Raw genomic sequence first — 20,499 nt, 5'->3', positions numbered from 1 at the left:
CCTCGCGAAACGCCGGGGGCCCTGGGGATGGGGGCTGGAGGGAGGGAAGAGGTCCGGGACCCAGGGAGCCCAGTCCTGTGGCGGAGTCTGTGTTTGGGGTCTCGCTGCCCCGCCCGCTCCTGTGTTTTTGGATCCACCCACCCAGCCCCCACCCTCCAGTCCCCAGGCGCCAGCCCCCGGTCCCGCCCTCGCCGCACCCCCCCACCCCTCCGTGCGGGTGCAGTGTCAGGAAAGGTGCAAAGCTGGGGCGTGGCTTCCAGCCGGTGCAGTGGGATTTCGCCCGGTGCGGGGAGCGGGGAGCGGGGAGCGGACCCCTTGTGAAGTGCCGTGGGGTGTGCGGGCTCGGGGGGGGGCGGGGCGGGGCGGGGCGGGGCCAGGCTAGGCCAGGCCAGGCCGCTTTGCCGGCCCGGGAGGGGCTGAGGGAGCAGTGGCCGCCGGGGTGTGTTTGGCCCCCGGAGCCGCGCTCCCCTCCCCGGGGAGAGAGGGACACACGGAGGGAGGGGGAGGGGCGGCGGGCGCCAAAGGAGAGGTCAAGGAGGCCAGAGGCAACAGGCAACAGGCAAAAGGCAAAAGCCTACAGCACCCGGTATTCCCGGGCGGTCTCCCATCCAAGTACTAACCAGGCCCGACCCTGCTTAGCTTCCGAGATCAGACGAGATCGGGCGCGTTCAGGGTGGTATGGCCGTAGACGCCGGCGGCTGCCGCTGGGCGCCTCAAGAGCCTGCTCCACGCATCCCAAGCCCAGCGGGTGCCGCGCTTCACCCATGCACGCGCCTGCCTGCCTGCCTGCCTGCCTGCCTGCCTGGCTGCCTGCCTCGCTGCCGCCGCCCTCCGCCGCGGGCCCCGGGCGGGTGGCGGAGGCGGCGCAAGAGGACCCTGGCAAGGCGCTGTGGCGCAAGCCCCGGCCTTCACCGATCCCGGGACTCTGGCAGACTGCTCCCGGCTTGGCCCCACGCCCGCCTCCGCTTCCATCCCGCACCGCACCGCACCGCACCGCACCGCACCGCACCGCACCACGTCGGGCCGCTCACTGGGAAGAGGGTGGAAGCGAGCGTGGGGCATCAGGCCGGCCGTGCCTTCTGGGCGCCCCCCCTCCCGCCGGGTTCTCAGCGCCTCCTCCCCAGTCGCAGGGCGAGCGCAGCCAGCCCGGAGGCCCCAGCGCCCCCACAGAACATCACCAGCGCGAGCCCGCAGCCCTAGCTGGGCCTCGCGAAACGCCGGGGGCCCTGGGGATGGGGGCTGGAGGGAGGGAAGAGGTCCGGGACCCAGGGAGCCCAGTCCTGTGGCGGAGTCTGTGTTTGGGGTCTCGCTGCCCCGCCCGCTCCTGTGTTTTTGGATCCACCCACCCAGCCCCCACCCTCCAGTCCCCAGGCGCCAGCCCCCGGTCCCGCCCTCGCCGCACCCCCCCACCCCTCCGTGCGGGTGCAGTGTCAGGAAAGGTGCAAAGCTGGGGCGTGGCTTCCAGCCGGTGCAGTGGGATTTCGCCCGGTGCGGGGAGCGGGGAGCGGGGAGCGGACCCCTTGTGAAGTGCCGTGGGGTGTGCGGGCTCGGGGGGGGGGCGGGGCGGGGCGGGGCGGGGCCAGGCTAGGCCAGGCCAGGCCGCTTTGCCGGCCCGGGAGGGGCTGAGGGAGCAGTGGCCGCCGGGGTGTGTTTGGCCCCCGGAGCCGCGCTCCCCTCCCCGGGGAGAGAGGGACACACGGAGGGAGGGGGAGGGGCGGCGGGCGCCAAAGGAGAGGTCAAGGAGGCCAGAGGCAACAGGCAACAGGCAAAAGGCAAAAGCCTACAGCACCCGGTATTCCCAGGCGGTCTCCCATCCAAGTACTAACCAGGCCCGACCCTGCTTAGCTTCCGAGATCAGACGAGATCGGGCGCCTTCAGGGTGGTATGGCCGTAGACGCCGGCGGCTGCCGCTGGGCGCCTCAAGAGCCTGCTCCACGCATCCCAAGCCCAGCGGGTGCCGCGCTTCACCCATGCACGCGCCTGCCTGCCTGCCTGCCTGCCTGCCTGCCTGGCTGCCTGCCTCGCTGCCGCCGCCCTCCGCCGCGGGCCCCGGGCGGGTGGCGGAGGCGGCGCAAGAGGACCCTGGCAAGGCGCTGTGGCGCAAGCCCCGGCCTTCACCGATCCCGGGACTCTGGCAGACTGCTCCCGGCTTGGCCCCACGCCCGCCTCCGCTTCCATCCCGCACCGCACCGCACCGCACCGCACCGCACCGCACCACGTCGGGCCGCTCACTGGGAAGAGGGTGGAAGCGAGCGTGGGGCATCAGGCCGGCCGTGCCTTCTGGGCGCCCCCCCTCCCGCCGGGTTCTCAGCGCCTCCTCCCCAGTCGCAGGGCGAGCGCAGCCAGCCCGGAGGCCCCAGCGCCCCCACAGAACATCACCAGCGCGAGCCCGCAGCCCTAGCTGGGCCTCGCGAAACGCCGGGGGCCCTGGGGATGGGGGCTGGAGGGAGGGAAGAGGTCCGGGACCCAGGGAGCCCAGTCCTGTGGCGGAGTCTGTGTTTGGGGTCTCGCTGCCCCGCCCGCTCCTGTGTTTTTGGATCCACCCACCCAGCCCCCACCCTCCAGTCCCCAGGCGCCAGCCCCCGGTCCCGCCCTCGCCGCACCCCCCCACCCCTCCGTGCGGGTGCAGTGTCAGGAAAGGTGCAAAGCTGGGGCGTGGCTTCCAGCCGGTGCAGTGGGATTTCGCCCGGTGCGGGGAGCAGGGAGCGGGGAGCGGACCCTTTGTGAAGTGCCGTGGGGTGTGCGGGCTCGGGGGGGGGGCGGGGCGGGGCGGGGCGGGGCCAGGCTAGGCCAGGCCAGGCCGCTTTGCCGGCCCGGGAGGGGCTGAGGGAGCAGTGGCCGCCGGGGTGTGTTTGGCCCCCGGAGCCGCGCTCCCCTCCCCGGGGAGAGAGGGACACACGGAGGGAGGGGGAGGGGCGGCGGGCGCCAAAGGAGAGGTCAAGGAGGCCAGAGGCAACAGGCAACAGGCAAAAGGCAAAAGCCTACAGCACCCGGTATTCCCAGGCGGTCTCCCATCCAAGTACTAACCAGGCCCGACCCTGCTTAGCTTCCGAGATCAGACGAGATCGGGCGCGTTCAGGGTGGTATGGCCGTAGACGCCGGCGGCTGCCGCTGGGCGCCTCAAGAGCCTGCTCCACGCATCCCAAGCCCAGCGGGTGCCGCGCTTCACCCATGCACGCGCCTGCCTGCCTGCCTGCCTGCCTGCCTGGCTGCCTGCCTCGCTGCCGCCGCCCTCCGCCGCGGGCCCCGGGCGGGTGGCGGAGGCGGCGCAAGAGGACCCTGGCAAGGCGCTGTGGCGCAAGCCCCGGCCTTCACCGATCCCGGGACTCTGGCAGACTGCTCCCGGCTTGGCCCCACGCCCGCCTCCGCTTCCATCCCGCACCGCACCGCACCGCACCACGTCGGGCCGCTCACTGGGAAGAGGGTGGAAGCGAGCGTGGGGCATCAGGCCGGCCGTGCCTTCTGGGCGCCCCCCCTCCCGCCGGGTTCTCAGCGCCTCCTCCCCAGTCGCAGGGCGAGCGCAGCCAGCCCGGAGGCCCCAGCGCCCCCACAGAACATCACCAGCGCGAGCCCGCAGCCCTAGCTGGGCCTCGCGAAACGCCGGGGGCCCTGGGGATGGGGGCTGGAGGGAGGGAAGAGGTCCGGGACCCAGGGAGCCCAGTCCTGTGGCGGAGTCTGTGTTTGGGGTCTCGCTGCCCCGCCCGCTCCTGTGTTTTTGGATCCACCCACCCAGCCCCCACCCTCCAGTCCCCAGGCGCCAGCCCCCGGTCCCGCCCTCGCCGCACCCCCCCACCCCTCCGTGCGGGTGCAGTGTCAGGAAAGGTGCAAAGCTGGGGCGTGGCTTCCAGCCGGTGCAGTGGGATTTCGCCCGGTGCGGGGAGCGGGGAGCGGGGAGCGGACCCCTTGTGAAGTGCCGTGGGGTGTGCGGGCTCGGGGGGGGGGCGGGGCGGGGCGGGGCGGGGCCAGGCTAGGCCAGGCCAGGCCGCTTTGCCGGCCCGGGAGGGGCTGAGGGAGCAGTGGCCGCCGGGGTGTGTTTGGCTCCCGGAGCCGCGCTCCCCTCCCCGGGGAGAGAGGGACACACGGAGGGAGGGGGAGGGGCGGCGGGCGCCAAAGGAGAGGTCAAGGAGGCCAGAGGCAACAGGCAACAGGCAAAAGGCAAAAGCCTACAGCACCCGGTATTCCCAGGCGGTCTCCCATCCAAGTACTAACCAGGCCCGACCCTGCTTAGCTTCCGAGATCAGACGAGATCGGGCGCGTTCAGGGTGGTATGGCCGTAGACGCCGGCGGCTGCCGCTGGGCGCCTCAAGAGCCTGCTCCACGCATCCCAAGCCCAGCGGGTGCCGCGCTTCACCCATGCACGCGCCTGCCTGCCTGCCTGCCTGCCTGCCTGCCTGGCTGCCTGCCTCGCTGCCGCCGCCCTCCGCCGCGGGCCCCGGGCGGGTGGCGGAGGCGGCGCAAGAGGACCCTGGCAAGGCGCTGTGGCGCAAGCCCCGGCCTTCACCGATCCCGGGACTCTGGCAGACTGCTCCCGGCTTGGCCCCACGCCCGCCTCCGCTTCCATCCCGCACCGCACCGCACCGCACCGCACCACGTCGGGCCGCTCACTGGGAAGAGGGTGGAAGCGAGCGTGGGGCATCAGGCCGGCCGTGCCTTCTGGGCGCCCCCCCTCCCGCCGGGTTCTCAGCGCCTCCTCCCCAGTCGCAGGGCGAGCGCAGCCAGCCCGGAGGCCCCAGCGCCCCCACAGAACATCACCAGCGCGAGCCCGCAGCCCTAGCTGGGCCTCGCGAAACGCCGGGGGCCCTGGGGATGGGGGCTGGAGGGAGGGAAGAGGTCCGGGACCCAGGGAGCCCAGTCCTGTGGCGGAGTCTGTGTTTGGGGTCTCGCTGCCCCGCCCGCTCCTGTGTTTTTGGATCCACCCACCCAGCCCCCACCCTCCAGTCCCCAGGCGCCAGCCCCCGGTCCCGCCCTCGCCGCACCCCCCCACCCCTCCGTGCGGGTGCAGTGTCAGGAAAGGTGCAAAGCTGGGGCGTGGCTTCCAGCCGGTGCAGTGGGATTTCGCCCGGTGCGGGGAGCGGGGAGCGGGGAGCGGACCCCTTGTGAAGTGCCGTGGGGTGTGCGGGCTCGGGGGGGGGGCGGGGCGGGGCGGGGCGGGGCCAGGCTAGGCCAGGCCAGGCCGCTTTGCCGGCCCGGGAGGGGCTGAGGGAGCAGTGGCCGCCGGGGTGTGTTTGGCTCCCGGAGCCGCGCTCCCCTCCCCGGGGAGAGAGGGACACACGGAGGGAGGGGGAGGGGCGGCGGGCGCCAAAGGAGAGGTCAAGGAGGCCAGAGGCAACAGGCAACAGGCAAAAGGCAAAAGCCTACAGCACCCGGTATTCCCGGGCGGTCTCCCATCCAAGTACTAACCAGGCCCGACCCTGCTTAGCTTCCGAGATCAGACGAGATCGGGCGCGTTCAGGGTGGTATGGCCGTAGACGCCGGCGGCTGCCGCTGGGCGCCTCAAGAGCCTGCTCCACGCATCCCAAGCCCAGCGGGTGCCGCGCTTCACCCATGCACGCGCCTGCCTGCCTGCCTGCCTGCCTGCCTGCCTGGCTGCCTGCCTCGCTGCCGCCGCCCTCCGCCGCGGGCCCCGGGCGGGTGGCGGAGGCGGCGCAAGAGGACCCTGGCAAGGCGCTGTGGCGCAAGCCCCGGCCTTCACCGATCCCGGGACTCTGGCAGACTGCTCCCGGCTTGGCCCCACGCCCGCCTCCGCTTCCATCCCGCACCGCACCGCACCGCACCGCACCGCACCGCACCGCACCACGTCGGGCCGCTCACTGGGAAGAGGGTGGAAGCGAGCGTGGGGCATCAGGCCGGCCGTGCCTTCTGGGCGCCCCCCCTCCCGCCGGGTTCTCAGCGCCTCCTCCCCAGTCGCAGGGCGAGCGCAGCCAGCCCGGAGGCCCCAGCGCCCCCACAGAACATCACCAGCGCGAGCCCGCAGCCCTAGCTGGGCCTCGCGAAACGCCGGGGGCCCTGGGGATGGGGGCTGGAGGGAGGGAAGAGGTCCGGGACCCAGGGAGCCCAGTCCTGTGGCGGAGTCTGTGTTTGGGGTCTCGCTGCCCCGCCCGCTCCTGTGTTTTTGGATCCACCCACCCAGCCCCCACCCTCCAGTCCCCAGGCGCCAGCCCCCGGTCCCGCCCTCGCCGCACCCCCCCACCCCTCCGTGCGGGTGCAGTGTCAGGAAAGGTGCAAAGCTGGGGCGTGGCTTCCAGCCGGTGCAGTGGGATTTCGCCCGGTGCGGGGAGCGGGGAGCGGGGAGCGGACCCCTTGTGAAGTGCCGTGGGGTGTGCGGGCTCGGGGGGGGGGCGGGGCGGGGCGGGGCGGGGCCAGGCTAGGCCAGGCCAGGCCGCTTTGCCGGCCCGGGAGGGGCTGAGGGAGCAGTGGCCGCCGGGGTGTGTTTGGCCCCCGGAGCCGCGCTCCCCTCCCCGGGGAGAGAGGGACACACGGAGGGAGGGGGAGGGGCGGCGGGCGCCAAAGGAGAGGTCAAGGAGGCCAGAGGCAACAGGCAACAGGCAAAAGGCAAAAGCCTACAGCACCCGGTATTCCCAGGCGGTCTCCCATCCAAGTACTAACCAGGCCCGACCCTGCTTAGCTTCCGAGATCAGACGAGATCGGGCGCCTTCAGGGTGGTATGGCCGTAGACGCCGGCGGCTGCCGCTGGGCGCCTCAAGAGCCTGCTCCACGCATCCCAAGCCCAGCGGGTGCCGCGCTTCACCCATGCACGCGCCTGCCTGCCTGCCTGCCTGCCTGCCTGCCTGGCTGCCTGCCTCGCTGCCGCCGCCCTCCGCCGCGGGCCCCGGGCGGGTGGCGGAGGCGGCGCAAGAGGACCCTGGCAAGGCGCTGTGGCGCAAGCCCCGGCCTTCACCGATCCCGGGACTCTGGCAGACTGCTCCCGGCTTGGCCCCACGCCCGCCTCCGCTTCCATCCCGCACCGCACCGCACCGCACCGCACCGCACCACGTCGGGCCGCTCACTGGGAAGAGGGTGGAAGCGAGCGTGGGGCATCAGGCCGGCCGTGCCTTCTGGGCGCCCCCCCTCCCGCCGGGTTCTCAGCGCCTCCTCCCCAGTCGCAGGGCGAGCGCAGCCAGCCCGGAGGCCCCAGCGCCCCCACAGAACATCACCAGCGCGAGCCCGCAGCCCTAGCTGGGCCTCGCGAAACGCCGGGGGCCCTGGGGATGGGGGCTGGAGGGAGGGAAGAGGTCCGGGACCCAGGGAGCCCAGTCCTGTGGCGGAGTCTGTGTTTGGGGTCTCGCTGCCCCGCCCGCTCCTGTGTTTTTGGATCCACCCACCCAGCCCCCACCCTCCAGTCCCCAGGCGCCAGCCCCCGGTCCCGCCCTCGCCGCACCCCCCCACCCCTCCGTGCGGGTGCAGTGTCAGGAAAGGTGCAAAGCTGGGGCGTGGCTTCCAGCCGGTGCAGTGGGATTTCGCCCGGTGCGGGGAGCGGGGAGCGGGGAGCGGACCCCTTGTGAAGTGCCGTGGGGTGTGCGGGCTCGGGGGGGGGGGCGGGGCGGGGCGGGGCGGGGCCAGGCTAGGCCAGGCCAGGCCGCTTTGCCGGCCCGGGAGGGGCTGAGGGAGCAGTGGCCGCCGGGGTGTGTTTGGCCCCCGGAGCCGCGCTCCCCTCCCCGGGGAGAGAGGGACACACGGAGGGAGGGGGAGGGGCGGCGGGCGCCAAAGGAGAGGTCAAGGAGGCCAGAGGCAACAGGCAACAGGCAAAAGGCAAAAGCCTACAGCACCCGGTATTCCCAGGCGGTCTCCCATCCAAGTACTAACCAGGCCCGACCCTGCTTAGCTTCCGAGATCAGACGAGATCGGGCGCCTTCAGGGTGGTATGGCCGTAGACGCCGGCGGCTGCCGCTGGGCGCCTCAAGAGCCTGCTCCACGCATCCCAAGCCCAGCGGGTGCCGCGCTTCACCCATGCACGCGCCTGCCTGCCTGCCTGCCTGCCTGCCTGCCTGGCTGCCTGCCTCGCTGCCGCCGCCCTCCGCCGCGGGCCCCGGGCGGGTGGCGGAGGCGGCGCAAGAGGACCCTGGCAAGGCGCTGTGGCGCAAGCCCCGGCCTTCACCGATCCCGGGACTCTGGCAGACTGCTCCCGGCTTGGCCCCACGCCCGCCTCCGCTTCCATCCCGCACCGCACCGCACCGCACCGCACCGCACCGCACCACGTCGGGCCGCTCACTGGGAAGAGGGTGGAAGCGAGCGTGGGGCATCAGGCCGGCCGTGCCTTCTGGGCGCCCCCCCTCCCGCCGGGTTCTCAGCGCCTCCTCCCCAGTCGCAGGGCGAGCGCAGCCAGCCCGGAGGCCCCAGCGCCCCCACAGAACATCACCAGCGCGAGCCCGCAGCCCTAGCTGGGCCTCGCGAAACGCCGGGGGCCCTGGGGATGGGGGCTGGAGGGAGGGAAGAGGTCCGGGACCCAGGGAGCCCAGTCCTGTGGCGGAGTCTGTGTTTGGGGTCTCGCTGCCCCGCCCGCTCCTGTGTTTTTGGATCCACCCACCCAGCCCCCACCCTCCAGTCCCCAGGCGCCAGCCCCCGGTCCCGCCCTCGCCGCACCCCCCCACCCCTCCGTGCGGGTGCAGTGTCAGGAAAGGTGCAAAGCTGGGGCGTGGCTTCCAGCCGGTGCAGTGGGATTTCGCCCGGTGCGGGGAGCGGGGAGCGGGGAGCGGACCCCTTGTGAAGTGCCGTGGGGTGTGCGGGCTCGGGGGGGGGGCGGGGCGGGGCGGGGCGGGGCCAGGCTAGGCCAGGCCAGGCCGCTTTGCCGGCCCGGGAGGGGCTGAGGGAGCAGTGGCCGCCGGGGTGTGTTTGGCCCCCGGAGCCGCGCTCCCCTCCCCGGGGAGAGAGGGACACACGGAGGGAGGGGGAGGGGCGGCGGGCGCCAAAGGAGAGGTCAAGGAGGCCAGAGGCAACAGGCAACAGGCAAAAGGCAAAAGCCTACAGCACCCGGTATTCCCAGGCGGTCTCCCATCCAAGTACTAACCAGGCCCGACCCTGCTTAGCTTCCGAGATCAGACGAGATCGGGCGCCTTCAGGGTGGTATGGCCGTAGACGCCGGCGGCTGCCGCTGGGCGCCTCAAGAGCCTGCTCCACGCATCCCAAGCCCAGCGGGTGCCGCGCTTCACCCATGCACGCGCCTGCCTGCCTGCCTGCCTGCCTGCCTGCCTGGCTGCCTGCCTCGCTGCCGCCGCCCTCCGCCGCGGGCCCCGGGCGGGTGGCGGAGGCGGCGCAAGAGGACCCTGGCAAGGCGCTGTGGCGCAAGCCCCGGCCTTCACCGATCCCGGGACTCTGGCAGACTGCTCCCGGCTTGGCCCCACGCCCGCCTCCGCTTCCATCCCGCACCGCACCGCACCGCACCGCACCGCACCGCACCACGTCGGGCCGCTCACTGGGAAGAGGGTGGAAGCGAGCGTGGGGCATCAGGCCGGCCGTGCCTTCTGGGCGCCCCCCCTCCCGCCGGGTTCTCAGCGCCTCCTCCCCAGTCGCAGGGCGAGCGCAGCCAGCCCGGAGGCCCCAGCGCCCCCACAGAACATCACCAGCGCGAGCCCGCAGCCCTAGCTGGGCCTCGCGAAACGCCGGGGGCCCTGGGGATGGGGGCTGGAGGGAGGGAAGAGGTCCGGGACCCAGGGAGCCCAGTCCTGTGGCGGAGTCTGTGTTTGGGGTCTCGCTGCCCCGCCCGCTCCTGTGTTTTTGGATCCACCCACCCAGCCCCCACCCTCCAGTCCCCAGGCGCCAGCCCCCGGTCCCGCCCTCGCCGCACCCCCCCACCCCTCCGTGCGGGTGCAGTGTCAGGAAAGGTGCAAAGCTGGGGCGTGGCTTCCAGCCGGTGCAGTGGGATTTCGCCCGGTGCGGGGAGCAGGGAGCGGGGAGCGGACCCTTTGTGAAGTGCCGTGGGGTGTGCGGGCTCGGGGGGGGGGCGGGGCGGGGCGGGGCGGGGCCAGGCTAGGCCAGGCCAGGCCGCTTTGCCGGCCCGGGAGGGGCTGAGGGAGCAGTGGCCGCCGGGGTGTGTTTGGCCCCCGGAGCCGCGCTCCCCTCCCCGGGGAGAGAGGGACACACGGAGGGAGGGGGAGGGGCGGCGGGCGCCAAAGGAGAGGTCAAGGAGGCCAGAGGCAACAGGCAACAGGCAAAAGGCAAAAGCCTACAGCACCCGGTATTCCCAGGCGGTCTCCCATCCAAGTACTAACCAGGCCCGACCCTGCTTAGCTTCCGAGATCAGACGAGATCGGGCGCGTTCAGGGTGGTATGGCCGTAGACGCCGGCGGCTGCCGCTGGGCGCCTCAAGAGCCTGCTCCACGCATCCCAAGCCCAGCGGGTGCCGCGCTTCACCCATGCACGCGCCTGCCTGCCTGCCTGCCTGCCTGCCTGGCTGCCTGCCTCGCTGCCGCCGCCCTCCGCCGCGGGCCCCGGGCGGGTGGCGGAGGCGGCGCAAGAGGACCCTGGCAAGGCGCTGTGGCGCAAGCCCCGGCCTTCACCGATCCCGGGACTCTGGCAGACTGCTCCCGGCTTGGCCCCACGCCCGCCTCCGCTTCCATCCCGCACCGCACCGCACCGCACCACGTCGGGCCGCTCACTGGGAAGAGGGTGGAAGCGAGCGTGGGGCATCAGGCCGGCCGTGCCTTCTGGGCGCCCCCCCTCCCGCCGGGTTCTCAGCGCCTCCTCCCCAGTCGCAGGGCGAGCGCAGCCAGCCCGGAGGCCCCAGCGCCCCCACAGAACATCACCAGCGCGAGCCCGCAGCCCTAGCTGGGCCTCGCGAAACGCCGGGGGCCCTGGGGATGGGGGCTGGAGGGAGGGAAGAGGTCCGGGACCCAGGGAGCCCAGTCCTGTGGCGGAGTCTGTGTTTGGGGTCTCGCTGCCCCGCCCGCTCCTGTGTTTTTGGATCCACCCACCCAGCCCCCACCCTCCAGTCCCCAGGCGCCAGCCCCCGGTCCCGCCCTCGCCGCACCCCCCCACCCCTCCGTGCGGGTGCAGTGTCAGGAAAGGTGCAAAGCTGGGGCGTGGCTTCCAGCCGGTGCAGTGGGATTTCGCCCGGTGCGGGGAGCGGGGAGCGGGGAGCGGACCCCTTGTGAAGTGCCGTGGGGTGTGCGGGCTCGGGGGGGGGGCGGGGCGGGGCGGGGCGGGGCCAGGCTAGGCCAGGCCAGGCCGCTTTGCCGGCCCGGGAGGGGCTGAGGGAGCAGTGGCCGCCGGGGTGTGTTTGGCTCCCGGAGCCGCGCTCCCCTCCCCGGGGAGAGAGGGACACACGGAGGGAGGGGGAGGGGCGGCGGGCGCCAAAGGAGAGGTCAAGGAGGCCAGAGGCAACAGGCAACAGGCAAAAGGCAAAAGCCTACAGCACCCGGTATTCCCAGGCGGTCTCCCATCCAAGTACTAACCAGGCCCGACCCTGCTTAGCTTCCGAGATCAGACGAGATCGGGCGCGTTCAGGGTGGTATGGCCGTAGACGCCGGCGGCTGCCGCTGGGCGCCTCAAGAGCCTGCTCCACGCATCCCAAGCCCAGCGGGTGCCGCGCTTCACCCATGCACGCGCCTGCCTGCCTGCCTGCCTGCCTGCCTGCCTGGCTGCCTGCCTCGCTGCCGCCGCCCTCCGCCGCGGGCCCCGGGCGGGTGGCGGAGGCGGCGCAAGAGGACCCTGGCAAGGCGCTGTGGCGCAAGCCCCGGCCTTCACCGATCCCGGGACTCTGGCAGACTGCTCCCGGCTTGGCCCCACGCCCGCCTCCGCTTCCATCCCGCACCGCACCGCACCGCACCGCACCACGTCGGGCCGCTCACTGGGAAGAGGGTGGAAGCGAGCGTGGGGCATCAGGCCGGCCGTGCCTTCTGGGCGCCCCCCCTCCCGCCGGGTTCTCAGCGCCTCCTCCCCAGTCGCAGGGCGAGCGCAGCCAGCCCGGAGGCCCCAGCGCCCCCACAGAACATCACCAGCGCGAGCCCGCAGCCCTAGCTGGGCCTCGCGAAACGCCGGGGGCCCTGGGGATGGGGGCTGGAGGGAGGGAAGAGGTCCGGGACCCAGGGAGCCCAGTCCTGTGGCGGAGTCTGTGTTTGGGGTCTCGCTGCCCCGCCCGCTCCTGTGTTTTTGGATCCACCCACCCAGCCCCCACCCTCCAGTCCCCAGGCGCCAGCCCCCGGTCCCGCCCTCGCCGCACCCCCCCACCCCTCCGTGCGGGTGCAGTGTCAGGAAAGGTGCAAAGCTGGGGCGTGGCTTCCAGCCGGTGCAGTGGGATTTCGCCCGGTGCGGGGAGCGGGGAGCGGGGAGCGGACCCCTTGTGAAGTGCCGTGGGGTGTGCGGGCTCGGGGGGGGGGCGGGGCGGGGCGGGGCGGGGCCAGGCTAGGCCAGGCCAGGCCGCTTTGCCGGCCCGGGAGGGGCTGAGGGAGCAGTGGCCGCCGGGGTGTGTTTGGCTCCCGGAGCCGCGCTCCCCTCCCCGGGGAGAGAGGGACACACGGAGGGAGGGGGAGGGGCGGCGGGCGCCAAAGGAGAGGTCAAGGAGGCCAGAGGCAACAGGCAACAGGCAAAAGGCAAAAGCCTACAGCACCCGGTATTCCCGGGCGGTCTCCCATCCAAGTACTAACCAGGCCCGACCCTGCTTAGCTTCCGAGATCAGACGAGATCGGGCGCGTTCAGGGTGGTATGGCCGTAGACGCCGGCGGCTGCCGCTGGGCGCCTCAAGAGCCTGCTCCACGCATCCCAAGCCCAGCGGGTGCCGCGCTTCACCCATGCACGCGCCTGCCTGCCTGCCTGCCTGCCTGCCTGGCTGCCTGCCTCGCTGCCGCCGCCCTCCGCCGCGGGCCCCGGGCGGGTGGCGGAGGCGGCGCAAGAGGACCCTGGCAAGGCGCTGTGGCGCAAGCCCCGGCCTTCACCGATCCCGGGACTCTGGCAGACTGCTCCCGGCTTGGCCCCACGCCCGCCTCCGCTTCCATCCCGCACCGCACCGCACCGCACCGCACCGCACCGCACCACGTCGGGCCGCTCACTGGGAAGAGGGTGGAAGCGAGCGTGGGGCATCAGGCCGGCCGTGCCTTCTGGGCGCCCCCCCTCCCGCCGGGTTCTCAGCGCCTCCTCCCCAGTCGCAGGGCGAGCGCAGCCAGCCCGGAGGCCCCAGCGCCCCCACAGAACATCACCAGCGCGAGCCCGCAGCCCTAGCTGGGCCTCGCGAAACGCCGGGGGCCCTGGGGATGGGGGCTGGAGGGAGGGAAGAGGTCCGGGACCCAGGGAGCCCAGTCCTGTGGCGGAGTCTGTGTTTGGGGTCTCGCTGCCCCGCCCGCTCCTGTGTTTTTGGATCCACCCACCCAGCCCCCACCCTCCAGTCCCCAGGCGCCAGCCCCCGGTCCCGCCCTCGCCGCACCCCCCCACCCCTCCGTGCGGGTGCAGTGTCAGGAAAGGTGCAAAGCTGGGGCGTGGCTTCCAGCCGGTGCAGTGGGATTTCGCCCGGTGCGGGGAGCGGGGAGCGGAGAGCGGACCCCTTGTGAAGTGCCGTGGGGTGTGCGGGCTCGGGGGGGGGGCGGGGCGGGGCGGGGCGGGGCCAGGCTAGGCCAGGCCAGGCCGCTTTGCCGGCCCGGGAGGGGCTGAGGGAGCAGTGGCCGCCGGGGTGTGTTTGGCCCCCAGAGCCGCGCTCCCCTCCCCGGGGAGAGAGGGACACACGGAGGGAGGGGGAGGGGCGGCGGGCGCCAAAGGAGAGGTCAAGGAGGCCAGAGGCAACAGGCAACAGGCAAAAGGCAAAAGCCTACAGCACCCGGTATTCCCAGGCGGTCTCCCATCCAAGTACTAACCAGGCCCGACCCTGCTTAGCTTCCGAGATCAGACGAGATCGGGCGCGTTCAGGGTGGTATGGCCGTAGACGCCGGCGGCTGCCGCTGGGCGCCTCAAGAGCCTGCTCCACGCATCCCAAGCCCAGCGGGTGCCGCGCTTCACCCATGCACGCGCCTGCCTGCCTGCCTGCCTGCCTGCCTGGCTGCCTGCCTCGCTGCCGCCGCCCTCCGCCGCGGGCCCCGGGCGGGTGGCGGAGGCGGCGCAAGAGGACCCTGGCAAGGCGCTGTGGCGCAAGCCCCGGCCTTCACCGATCCCGGGACTCTGGCAGACTGCTCCCGGCTTGGCCCCACGCCCGCCTCCGCTTCCATCCCGCACCGCACCGCACCGCACCGCACCGCACCACGTCGGGCCGCTCACTGGGAAGAGGGTGGAAGCGAGCGTGGGGCATCAGGCCGGCCGTGCCTTCTGGGCGCCCCCCCTCCCGCCGGGTTCTCAGCGCCTCCTCCCCAGTCGCAGGGCGAGCGCAGCCAGCCCGGAGGCCCCAGCGCCCCCACAGAACATCACCAGCGCGAGCCCGCAGCCCTAGCTGGGCCTCGCGAAACGCCGGGGGCCCTGGGGATGGGGGCTGGAGGGAGGGAAGAGGTCCGGGACCCAGGGAGCCCAGTCCTGTGGCGGAGTCTGTGTTTGGGGTCTCGCTGCCCCGCCCGCTCCTGTGTTTTTGGATCCACCCACCCAGCCCCCACCCTCCAGTCCCCAGGCGCCAGCCCCCGGTCCCGCCCTCGCCGCACCCTCCCACCCCTCCGTGCGGGTGCAGTGTCAGGAAAGGTGCAAAGCTGGGGCGTGGCTTCCAGCCGGTGCAGTGGGATTTCGCCCGGTGCGGGGAGCGGGGAGCGGGGAGCGGACCCCTTGTGAAGTGCCGTGGGGTGTGCGGGCTCGGGGGGGGCGGGGCGGGGCGGGGCCAGGCTAGGCCAGGCCAGGCCGCTTTGCCGGCCCGGGAGGGGCTGAGGGAGCAGTGGCTGCCGGGGTGTGTTTGGCCCCCGGAGCCGCGCTCCCCTCCCCGGGGAGAGAGGGACACACGGAGGGAGGGGGAGGGGCGGCGGGCGCCAAAGGAGAGGTCAAGGAGGCCAGAGGCAACAGGCAACAGGCAAAAGGCAAAAGCCTACAGCACCCGGTATTCCCAGGCGGTCTCCCATCCAAGTACTAACCAGGCCCGACCCTGCTTAGCTTCCGAGATCAGACGAGATCGGGCGCGTTCAGGGTGGTATGGCCGTAGACGCCGGCGGCTGCCGCTGGGCGCCTCAAGAGCCTGCTCCACGCATCCCAAGCCCAGCGTGTGCCGCGCTTCACCCATGCAACTGTCTGCTTGCCTTCCTGCCTGCCTGCTTACCTGCCTGCCAGCCTGCCAGCCTGCCCGCCGCCGCAGTCCGTCTTGGGCCCCTGGTTGGTGGCGGTGGTCGCCCAAGAGGACCCTGGCAACACGCTGTGGCACAAGCCGAGGCGTTCTCCAATTCCGGGACTCTTGCAGCTTGCTCGCGGCTTGGCCACACACGCGCCTCCGCTTCCATCCCGCACCGCACCGCACCTCCCAGCCCCGCACCACACCGCGCTGCTCCGCAGCACACCGCTCCTCACCACACCACATTGGGCTGCTCAGTGGGAAGGTGAAAGTGAGCCTGGGCCGTCTGGCAGGCCCTGCCTTCCGGGCCCGCTCTGCCCTGTCTTCAGTGCCTCCTCCCCAGCCCTATGGCTCTTGCAGCCAGCCTCCTGGCTTTTCCCTCCCGTCTGCCCCACCTCGTCAAACCCTACCGGCAGCCCCAGTGCTCCCAGAGAATATCACCAGTCCCAGCCAGCTCCGCTTGCGGAGACCCTTGCTCGCCTCCCACCCCACCACCCCACACCTCGTCCTGGTTCAGGAGAATAGATCTATTCCCAGATAGGTAGACAGATAGTTCAAGGACCGAGAGACACCCTTTCCAGGTGATTGACAGAGAAAGGAACACGTTGGGATAAGAGCCGGGCAGATAGGGAGAGTCAGAATAAGAGGGACATGGGGAGGGGGGGTGTGGAAAGGGAGATGGAAAGGGGGAGGGAGACAGAGATGGAGTCGGAGAGGGCGTGGGAGTGGTATTGAAGCAGAGACCTCTGGATTATCCAACACAGAGACACCCCATACTCTAGGAACTACACACAAAGAGGCTGTGTTGGAGAGACAGTTACCCCTCGGGTGGGTCATGGTGCTGGGGCGGGTTTAGGCAAAGTGGCCGTGTCTTGAAGTTGACTCATGACTCCTTGGATCCCAAGGGCCTGCAGCCTAGGCCTCAGGAGGCCCGTCTGATCCCTCCTCCCATTCCTGTCAGGCCCAGGTATGAGATGTGTGTGTGTTCGGGTGGGGGTGTGGGTGGTGGTAATGTGTGTGTGTGTGTGTGTGTGTGTGTGTGTGTGTGTGTGTGCGCGCGCGAGCGCACGTGTGTCTATGCGTTTGTTGGTGGGTGGGAGCACTCCCTTGCGAGTAATTCCTTCAAGTGATTCTCCCTCTGTTTCTCCCGGCTCTTCTGGCCTTTGGGCGCAGCCTCGTCTTGGTCTCTGCGGTCAGAACGAGAGCGGGGACCTGCATGCCAACGGCGCCTCTGGGCCCGGGGTGGTGGGCCTTCTGGTGTCCTGAGCTCGTGTCGGAATGGGGAAGACTTGGCCTCATCAGGGGCAAAGGGCACTCATCGTCAGAACAATAGTAGCATCCTTTAGGAGCTCTACTGTATTTTATAAACATATACACCATCTATACTTGCCCCCATTAGATGCATACGACACCACCTCCTCCTTCAAGATGTAGGGTCTGTCCCTTTTTCCACCCTACTAAATCTGGCCTGGCTTAGGATTGTTGTGACCAGTAGAGAATGGTAGTGTTATACCCTGAATTCGTGATCCCCAGAGACCACCAGGGAGCCGAGTCCGATGCAAAAGCCAAGAGCCTTTATTCGAGCTAGCTCGAGCTCAATCTCCTGCCTGCATCGACGCAGCGGTGACATGCTGGAGAGAAAGAGAGAGACTTTCAAAAGCACAAAGGTTTTATAGGGATCATGGCCTTAGCCGATTGGCTGGGGAAGGGTCGTGGACTCAGCCGATTGGCTGCCAAAGTGTGGTCCCAATCAGATATTGTCAGAGTCACTTGCAACTTGTTAAAAATGCAAATGTTGGGCCTGGTGGTCACAGACCTACTGAATCAGAGACTCTGGGGGTGGGGCTCAGCAATCTGTGTTTCACCAAGTCTTCCAGGAGATTCTGATGCCCCTGAAGCTTAAGAACCACTGTGTCTGAGGATCTCTAACATGTTTGGCCTCGGTGTATACAGAACGTTTCTCCCTGGTCCCCTATTAACCATTGGCCGTCAGCCTTGCTGTGCTATATAAATACCTAGCATCAGACACCATCCCCGGAGACTCTGATGAATTGGTTTGGGGAGGGGTAAAATGCTCCCAGGTCATTCTAAGCCTGGACAGGGTTGAGGGCTCCTGCCTCTGGCCCCCACCTGAGAGAAGCCCTCCCTCTTCTACTCACACTGTCCACGCCTCTCACACTCCCCTTCCTCCCACCTCAGACTTCGGAAGAATGCCTCAATCAATCGGTAGCCTACTTTCTTAGAAAACATAAGTTCCTTAAGGGGAGGAGGCGTGTCCTGAAGGTTGAGCAGGAACTTCTTTCTGCGGCCATGTCGGGGACATGGTCACTAGTCGGCCGGCCTAGGTGTGCTCTTTCAGTCGCCGTGACGCTTAAGCAATTCTGGGCCTGCCTTTTAAGAGGCCTGGATGTTTTCGATTTCTCTCTCAGAAGTCTTGCTCCGATTTTTGCTGCCGCTGGGAATCCAGACTCTGCTGGTGAGAACGGGGAGCCCCACAGAGAGGTCTCGTTCACGCTCTGTGGTCAAATGGCCAGCCAGCTCCCAGCTGGCCAGCAGCAGCCCCTGCTGCCTGTACGTGAGGGAGACATCTAGGATGCCCAGTCAGCTGAGCCTTAACAGGACAGCCGTTTCCTCTGATGGCATTTGATGGCCATTTGGTGGCAGCAGCTGTAGAAACTCTAAGTCTACCACCCAGATGAACCCAGAGAATGCGCAGAGTTATGAGAGATAATAAGAATAAATTGCTTTAAACCACCAAGTTTTGAGAGTGTTTGTTTCACGACCATCTTACATCAGACCGATTCTATAATTGTTTCTTGAAACCATATGTGACCTCAAAATAGATTATGAGTCCCTTAAGGGCCTCAACGATGCCCATCGTTGTTGGTTCTTGTACTTGAGTTCAGTGCAGTAGGTGGCATATTCATTCCACCAGAAATGCTTATCGAGGGGCACCTGGGCTTCTCAGTGGGTTGCGTGTCTGACTTCGTCTCGGGCCATGGTGTCGCCTGCCATCAGTGAGTTGGACTCCCGAATTCAGCTCGCTGCTGTAAGGGCAGCGCCTGCCTGAGATCCTCTGTCCCCCCATCCCCCTGTATGCTTTCAAAGAAACATTAAAGAAAAAAAGTGCTTCTTGAGCCGGCACTATGGTCAGAGTAGGCAGTTGTAGGATGCCTGGAGGCCGGCAGAAGAGGAAGTTCTGGCCAGCTATCAGGAAAATCAGAATCAGAAGCCATTCCTGGCAGTACTCTAAAACAAAGCCACGAGAGGCTGGATCAGACCGGACAGGCCCAAGATGGCGTGGGCCATAACAGAAAACCCTTGACCAAATAGGGAAGAAAAGGCACAAAACCCTGCTTCCAAGAAGTCTAGTTCCCAAGTAGTGAATATTTTACCCTTTGTCGATGAAACAGAGAAACCCGAACCCCAGGGCACACAGCTCTCTCTCGCTCGCTCTCTCTCTCTCTCTCTCTCTCTCTCGGTCTCTCTCTCTCAGTACCCAGTCTCACATCTAAAGGGTATACTTTCACTTTCATAAACTTTGCTATTTGTACCACTCATCCACCGTGTTGGACCTCTCCTGGAATTCTTTTTTGTGAGGAGACCGAAAGCCTTCGGCGACATCTTTGGATTGGGCTAGGTTGAGGCCTCAGGGCCCGCGGTCTTCCCAGTTTATGCAGCCACGTTATGTGTCAGGCTTCGGCGAGGTATTATCGTGTCGACTATGTTCGTTAAAGTCCCTGATGTACCAGCGGGCACGGACACTCACCCAATGAGGAAAGCACGAACGAGGACACGTCAAGTCACAGGAAGGGTTGTTCATGCACTACTTTTTGAGCCTCTACTACGTGCCCGGCACTGGACTGCCAACTCAGTGACCTTTCGCCGTGTGATGAAACTCGGCTTCTTACACGGCGCACAGAGCAGAACGTAAGGGCAGCCACACAACACCCTGGGAAGGGTGTAGGAAGTTCACGAACCAGTCTCAAAGTTGTCTGTGGGGGTGCAGTTGAGAGAAGGCCTTGGTCTGGGTCATCTCTTGGCACTTACCGCTCACGATGCCCACGTAGGGAAGGATCTCAGTTCTGTATGGAGATTCATCGGGTGGCAGTCGCCCGTTTGAAGTGGTCAGACATAGAGAGGTGTGTCTGAAGAGCCTGACAGTTTGCTGTGAACATCTTCCCCTTTTTAAAGGGATTTCAGCCGTTTGGGGCCCCTGTAGCCCTCCTCTGGTTTTGCGTCTTTTCAGTTCTGGGGTGTCAGCGGATGCTGCCATCGGCAGTACCTTCAACTGTTTGTGTCGCTGCTTGACACAGGCCCCTGCTCGACGTGACAGACTCCATTTTGCTCTCTACAGGTGATGTGGGGCCTATGCGCAATTTTGTGACTCCAGTGTGGACCGGTTGTCTTGTTTTCAACCCTTCGTTTAGAGACCACAGTAAAGGCTCTTGTCTATGCTTCCTCCCTCTCTCTTTGCCTCCTGACCTGTTCTGGTGCTTTCCTATGTGGCCCCCTCATGGCACGGCCCCTCCTCTTGGGTTCTGTAAGAAACAAATTATATTTTCAATGGCAGTCATCCCCTGATCTGTTGGCCCCTGATCTGATCTTTCGATTTCAGAAAACTGAAATTTTCTATTCATACACTATGTTTTAGGGGCGCCTCGGGGGCTTAGTCAGTGAAGTGTCAGACTCTTGGTTTTGGTTCAGGTCATGGTCTCATGGTAGGTGGGATTGAGCACCGCGCTGGGCTCTGTGCTGACCGCCCGGAGCCTTCTTGGGATCTCTCTCTCTCTCTCTCTCTCTCTGCCCTTCCTCCCACCTCATGCTTTCTCTCTTTCTCTCTCTCAAAAAAATAAATGATTAGACATTAAAAAATTATTATATATATATATATATATATATATATATACACACACACTATATTTTAAAACAGCCCTGAATGACAAGACACTTCACAGGCACTTTGAAGAGTGAACAAGAGTGAACAAATAAAGGATGGATGAACAACAGGCCAGGATGGAGTCACTTATATGAAACCCCGAAAGACTCCTCACCACAAGACTTATCATCTTAAACCCAACTTCAGGTTCAGCCTCTCTCCCAGGAGTGGAATTTTGAACCAACCACATGGGCTGGAATTCTCCAGATCAGCACTAGAGAGGTAATCTGCACGCTGAGACCTCCCTGATCTTTCCCCTAGGGGCAGGTGACCTTGCCTCAAAGAATCCTTTCTTTTCTTTTGCTAATAACCAATTGTCCTACCTCAGTTCTGCCTATAAAAGGCTTCCCTGTGGTGCAGTTTCCTTCTCTTTGTCAGATGGCATGCTGTCCACTTCGTGAATCATTGA

General features: G+C 67.8%; 13 non-coding genes across 13 annotated transcripts; all 13 read right to left on the bottom strand.

The window, feature by feature from the left end:
• Nucleotides 1–571: 571 nt before the first annotated feature.
• LOC147575841 (5S ribosomal RNA) lies at nucleotides 572–690 on the bottom strand. Its single transcript, XR_015242103.1, has one exon. It is a non-coding gene; the product is annotated as a 5S ribosomal RNA (ribosomal RNA).
• A 1,087-nt stretch (nucleotides 691–1,777) lies between these two features.
• LOC147575840 (5S ribosomal RNA) lies at nucleotides 1,778–1,896 on the bottom strand. The gene has a single exon (XR_015242094.1). It is a non-coding gene; the product is annotated as a 5S ribosomal RNA (ribosomal RNA).
• A 1,082-nt stretch (nucleotides 1,897–2,978) lies between these two features.
• On the bottom strand, nucleotides 2,979–3,097 carry LOC147575839 (5S ribosomal RNA). The gene has a single exon (XR_015242130.1). It is a non-coding gene; the product is annotated as a 5S ribosomal RNA (ribosomal RNA).
• Nucleotides 3,098–4,160: 1,063 nt separating this feature from the next.
• Nucleotides 4,161–4,279, bottom strand: LOC147575838 (5S ribosomal RNA). Its single transcript, XR_015242129.1, has one exon. It is a non-coding gene; the product is annotated as a 5S ribosomal RNA (ribosomal RNA).
• A 1,072-nt stretch (nucleotides 4,280–5,351) lies between these two features.
• Nucleotides 5,352–5,470, bottom strand: LOC147575837 (5S ribosomal RNA). Its single transcript, XR_015242102.1, has one exon. It is a non-coding gene; the product is annotated as a 5S ribosomal RNA (ribosomal RNA).
• A 1,087-nt stretch (nucleotides 5,471–6,557) lies between these two features.
• Nucleotides 6,558–6,676, bottom strand: LOC147575836 (5S ribosomal RNA). The gene has a single exon (XR_015242093.1). It is a non-coding gene; the product is annotated as a 5S ribosomal RNA (ribosomal RNA).
• Nucleotides 6,677–7,754: 1,078 nt separating this feature from the next.
• On the bottom strand, nucleotides 7,755–7,873 carry LOC147575835 (5S ribosomal RNA). The gene has a single exon (XR_015242092.1). It is a non-coding gene; the product is annotated as a 5S ribosomal RNA (ribosomal RNA).
• A 1,082-nt stretch (nucleotides 7,874–8,955) lies between these two features.
• On the bottom strand, nucleotides 8,956–9,074 carry LOC147575834 (5S ribosomal RNA). Its single transcript, XR_015242091.1, has one exon. It is a non-coding gene; the product is annotated as a 5S ribosomal RNA (ribosomal RNA).
• Nucleotides 9,075–10,156: 1,082 nt separating this feature from the next.
• On the bottom strand, nucleotides 10,157–10,275 carry LOC147575833 (5S ribosomal RNA). The gene has a single exon (XR_015242128.1). It is a non-coding gene; the product is annotated as a 5S ribosomal RNA (ribosomal RNA).
• Nucleotides 10,276–11,338: 1,063 nt separating this feature from the next.
• LOC147575832 (5S ribosomal RNA) lies at nucleotides 11,339–11,457 on the bottom strand. Its single transcript, XR_015242127.1, has one exon. It is a non-coding gene; the product is annotated as a 5S ribosomal RNA (ribosomal RNA).
• Nucleotides 11,458–12,529: 1,072 nt separating this feature from the next.
• On the bottom strand, nucleotides 12,530–12,648 carry LOC147575831 (5S ribosomal RNA). The gene has a single exon (XR_015242101.1). It is a non-coding gene; the product is annotated as a 5S ribosomal RNA (ribosomal RNA).
• A 1,078-nt stretch (nucleotides 12,649–13,726) lies between these two features.
• On the bottom strand, nucleotides 13,727–13,845 carry LOC147575830 (5S ribosomal RNA). Its single transcript, XR_015242126.1, has one exon. It is a non-coding gene; the product is annotated as a 5S ribosomal RNA (ribosomal RNA).
• Nucleotides 13,846–14,911: 1,066 nt separating this feature from the next.
• Nucleotides 14,912–15,030, bottom strand: LOC147575829 (5S ribosomal RNA). Its single transcript, XR_015242125.1, has one exon. It is a non-coding gene; the product is annotated as a 5S ribosomal RNA (ribosomal RNA).
• Between the last annotated feature and the right edge of the window lie 5,469 nt (nucleotides 15,031–20,499).

The sequence above is a fragment of the Puma concolor genome, chromosome D2 (genome assembly GCF_028749965.1).
Source record: "Puma concolor isolate L17-30 chromosome D2, mPumCon1.1.hap2, whole genome shotgun sequence".
In the NCBI taxonomy this organism is placed as follows: domain Eukaryota; kingdom Metazoa; phylum Chordata; class Mammalia; order Carnivora; family Felidae; genus Puma; species Puma concolor.
The sequence above is the reverse complement of the archived record's forward strand: the minus strand, read 5'-3'. Positions and strand labels throughout refer to the sequence as shown.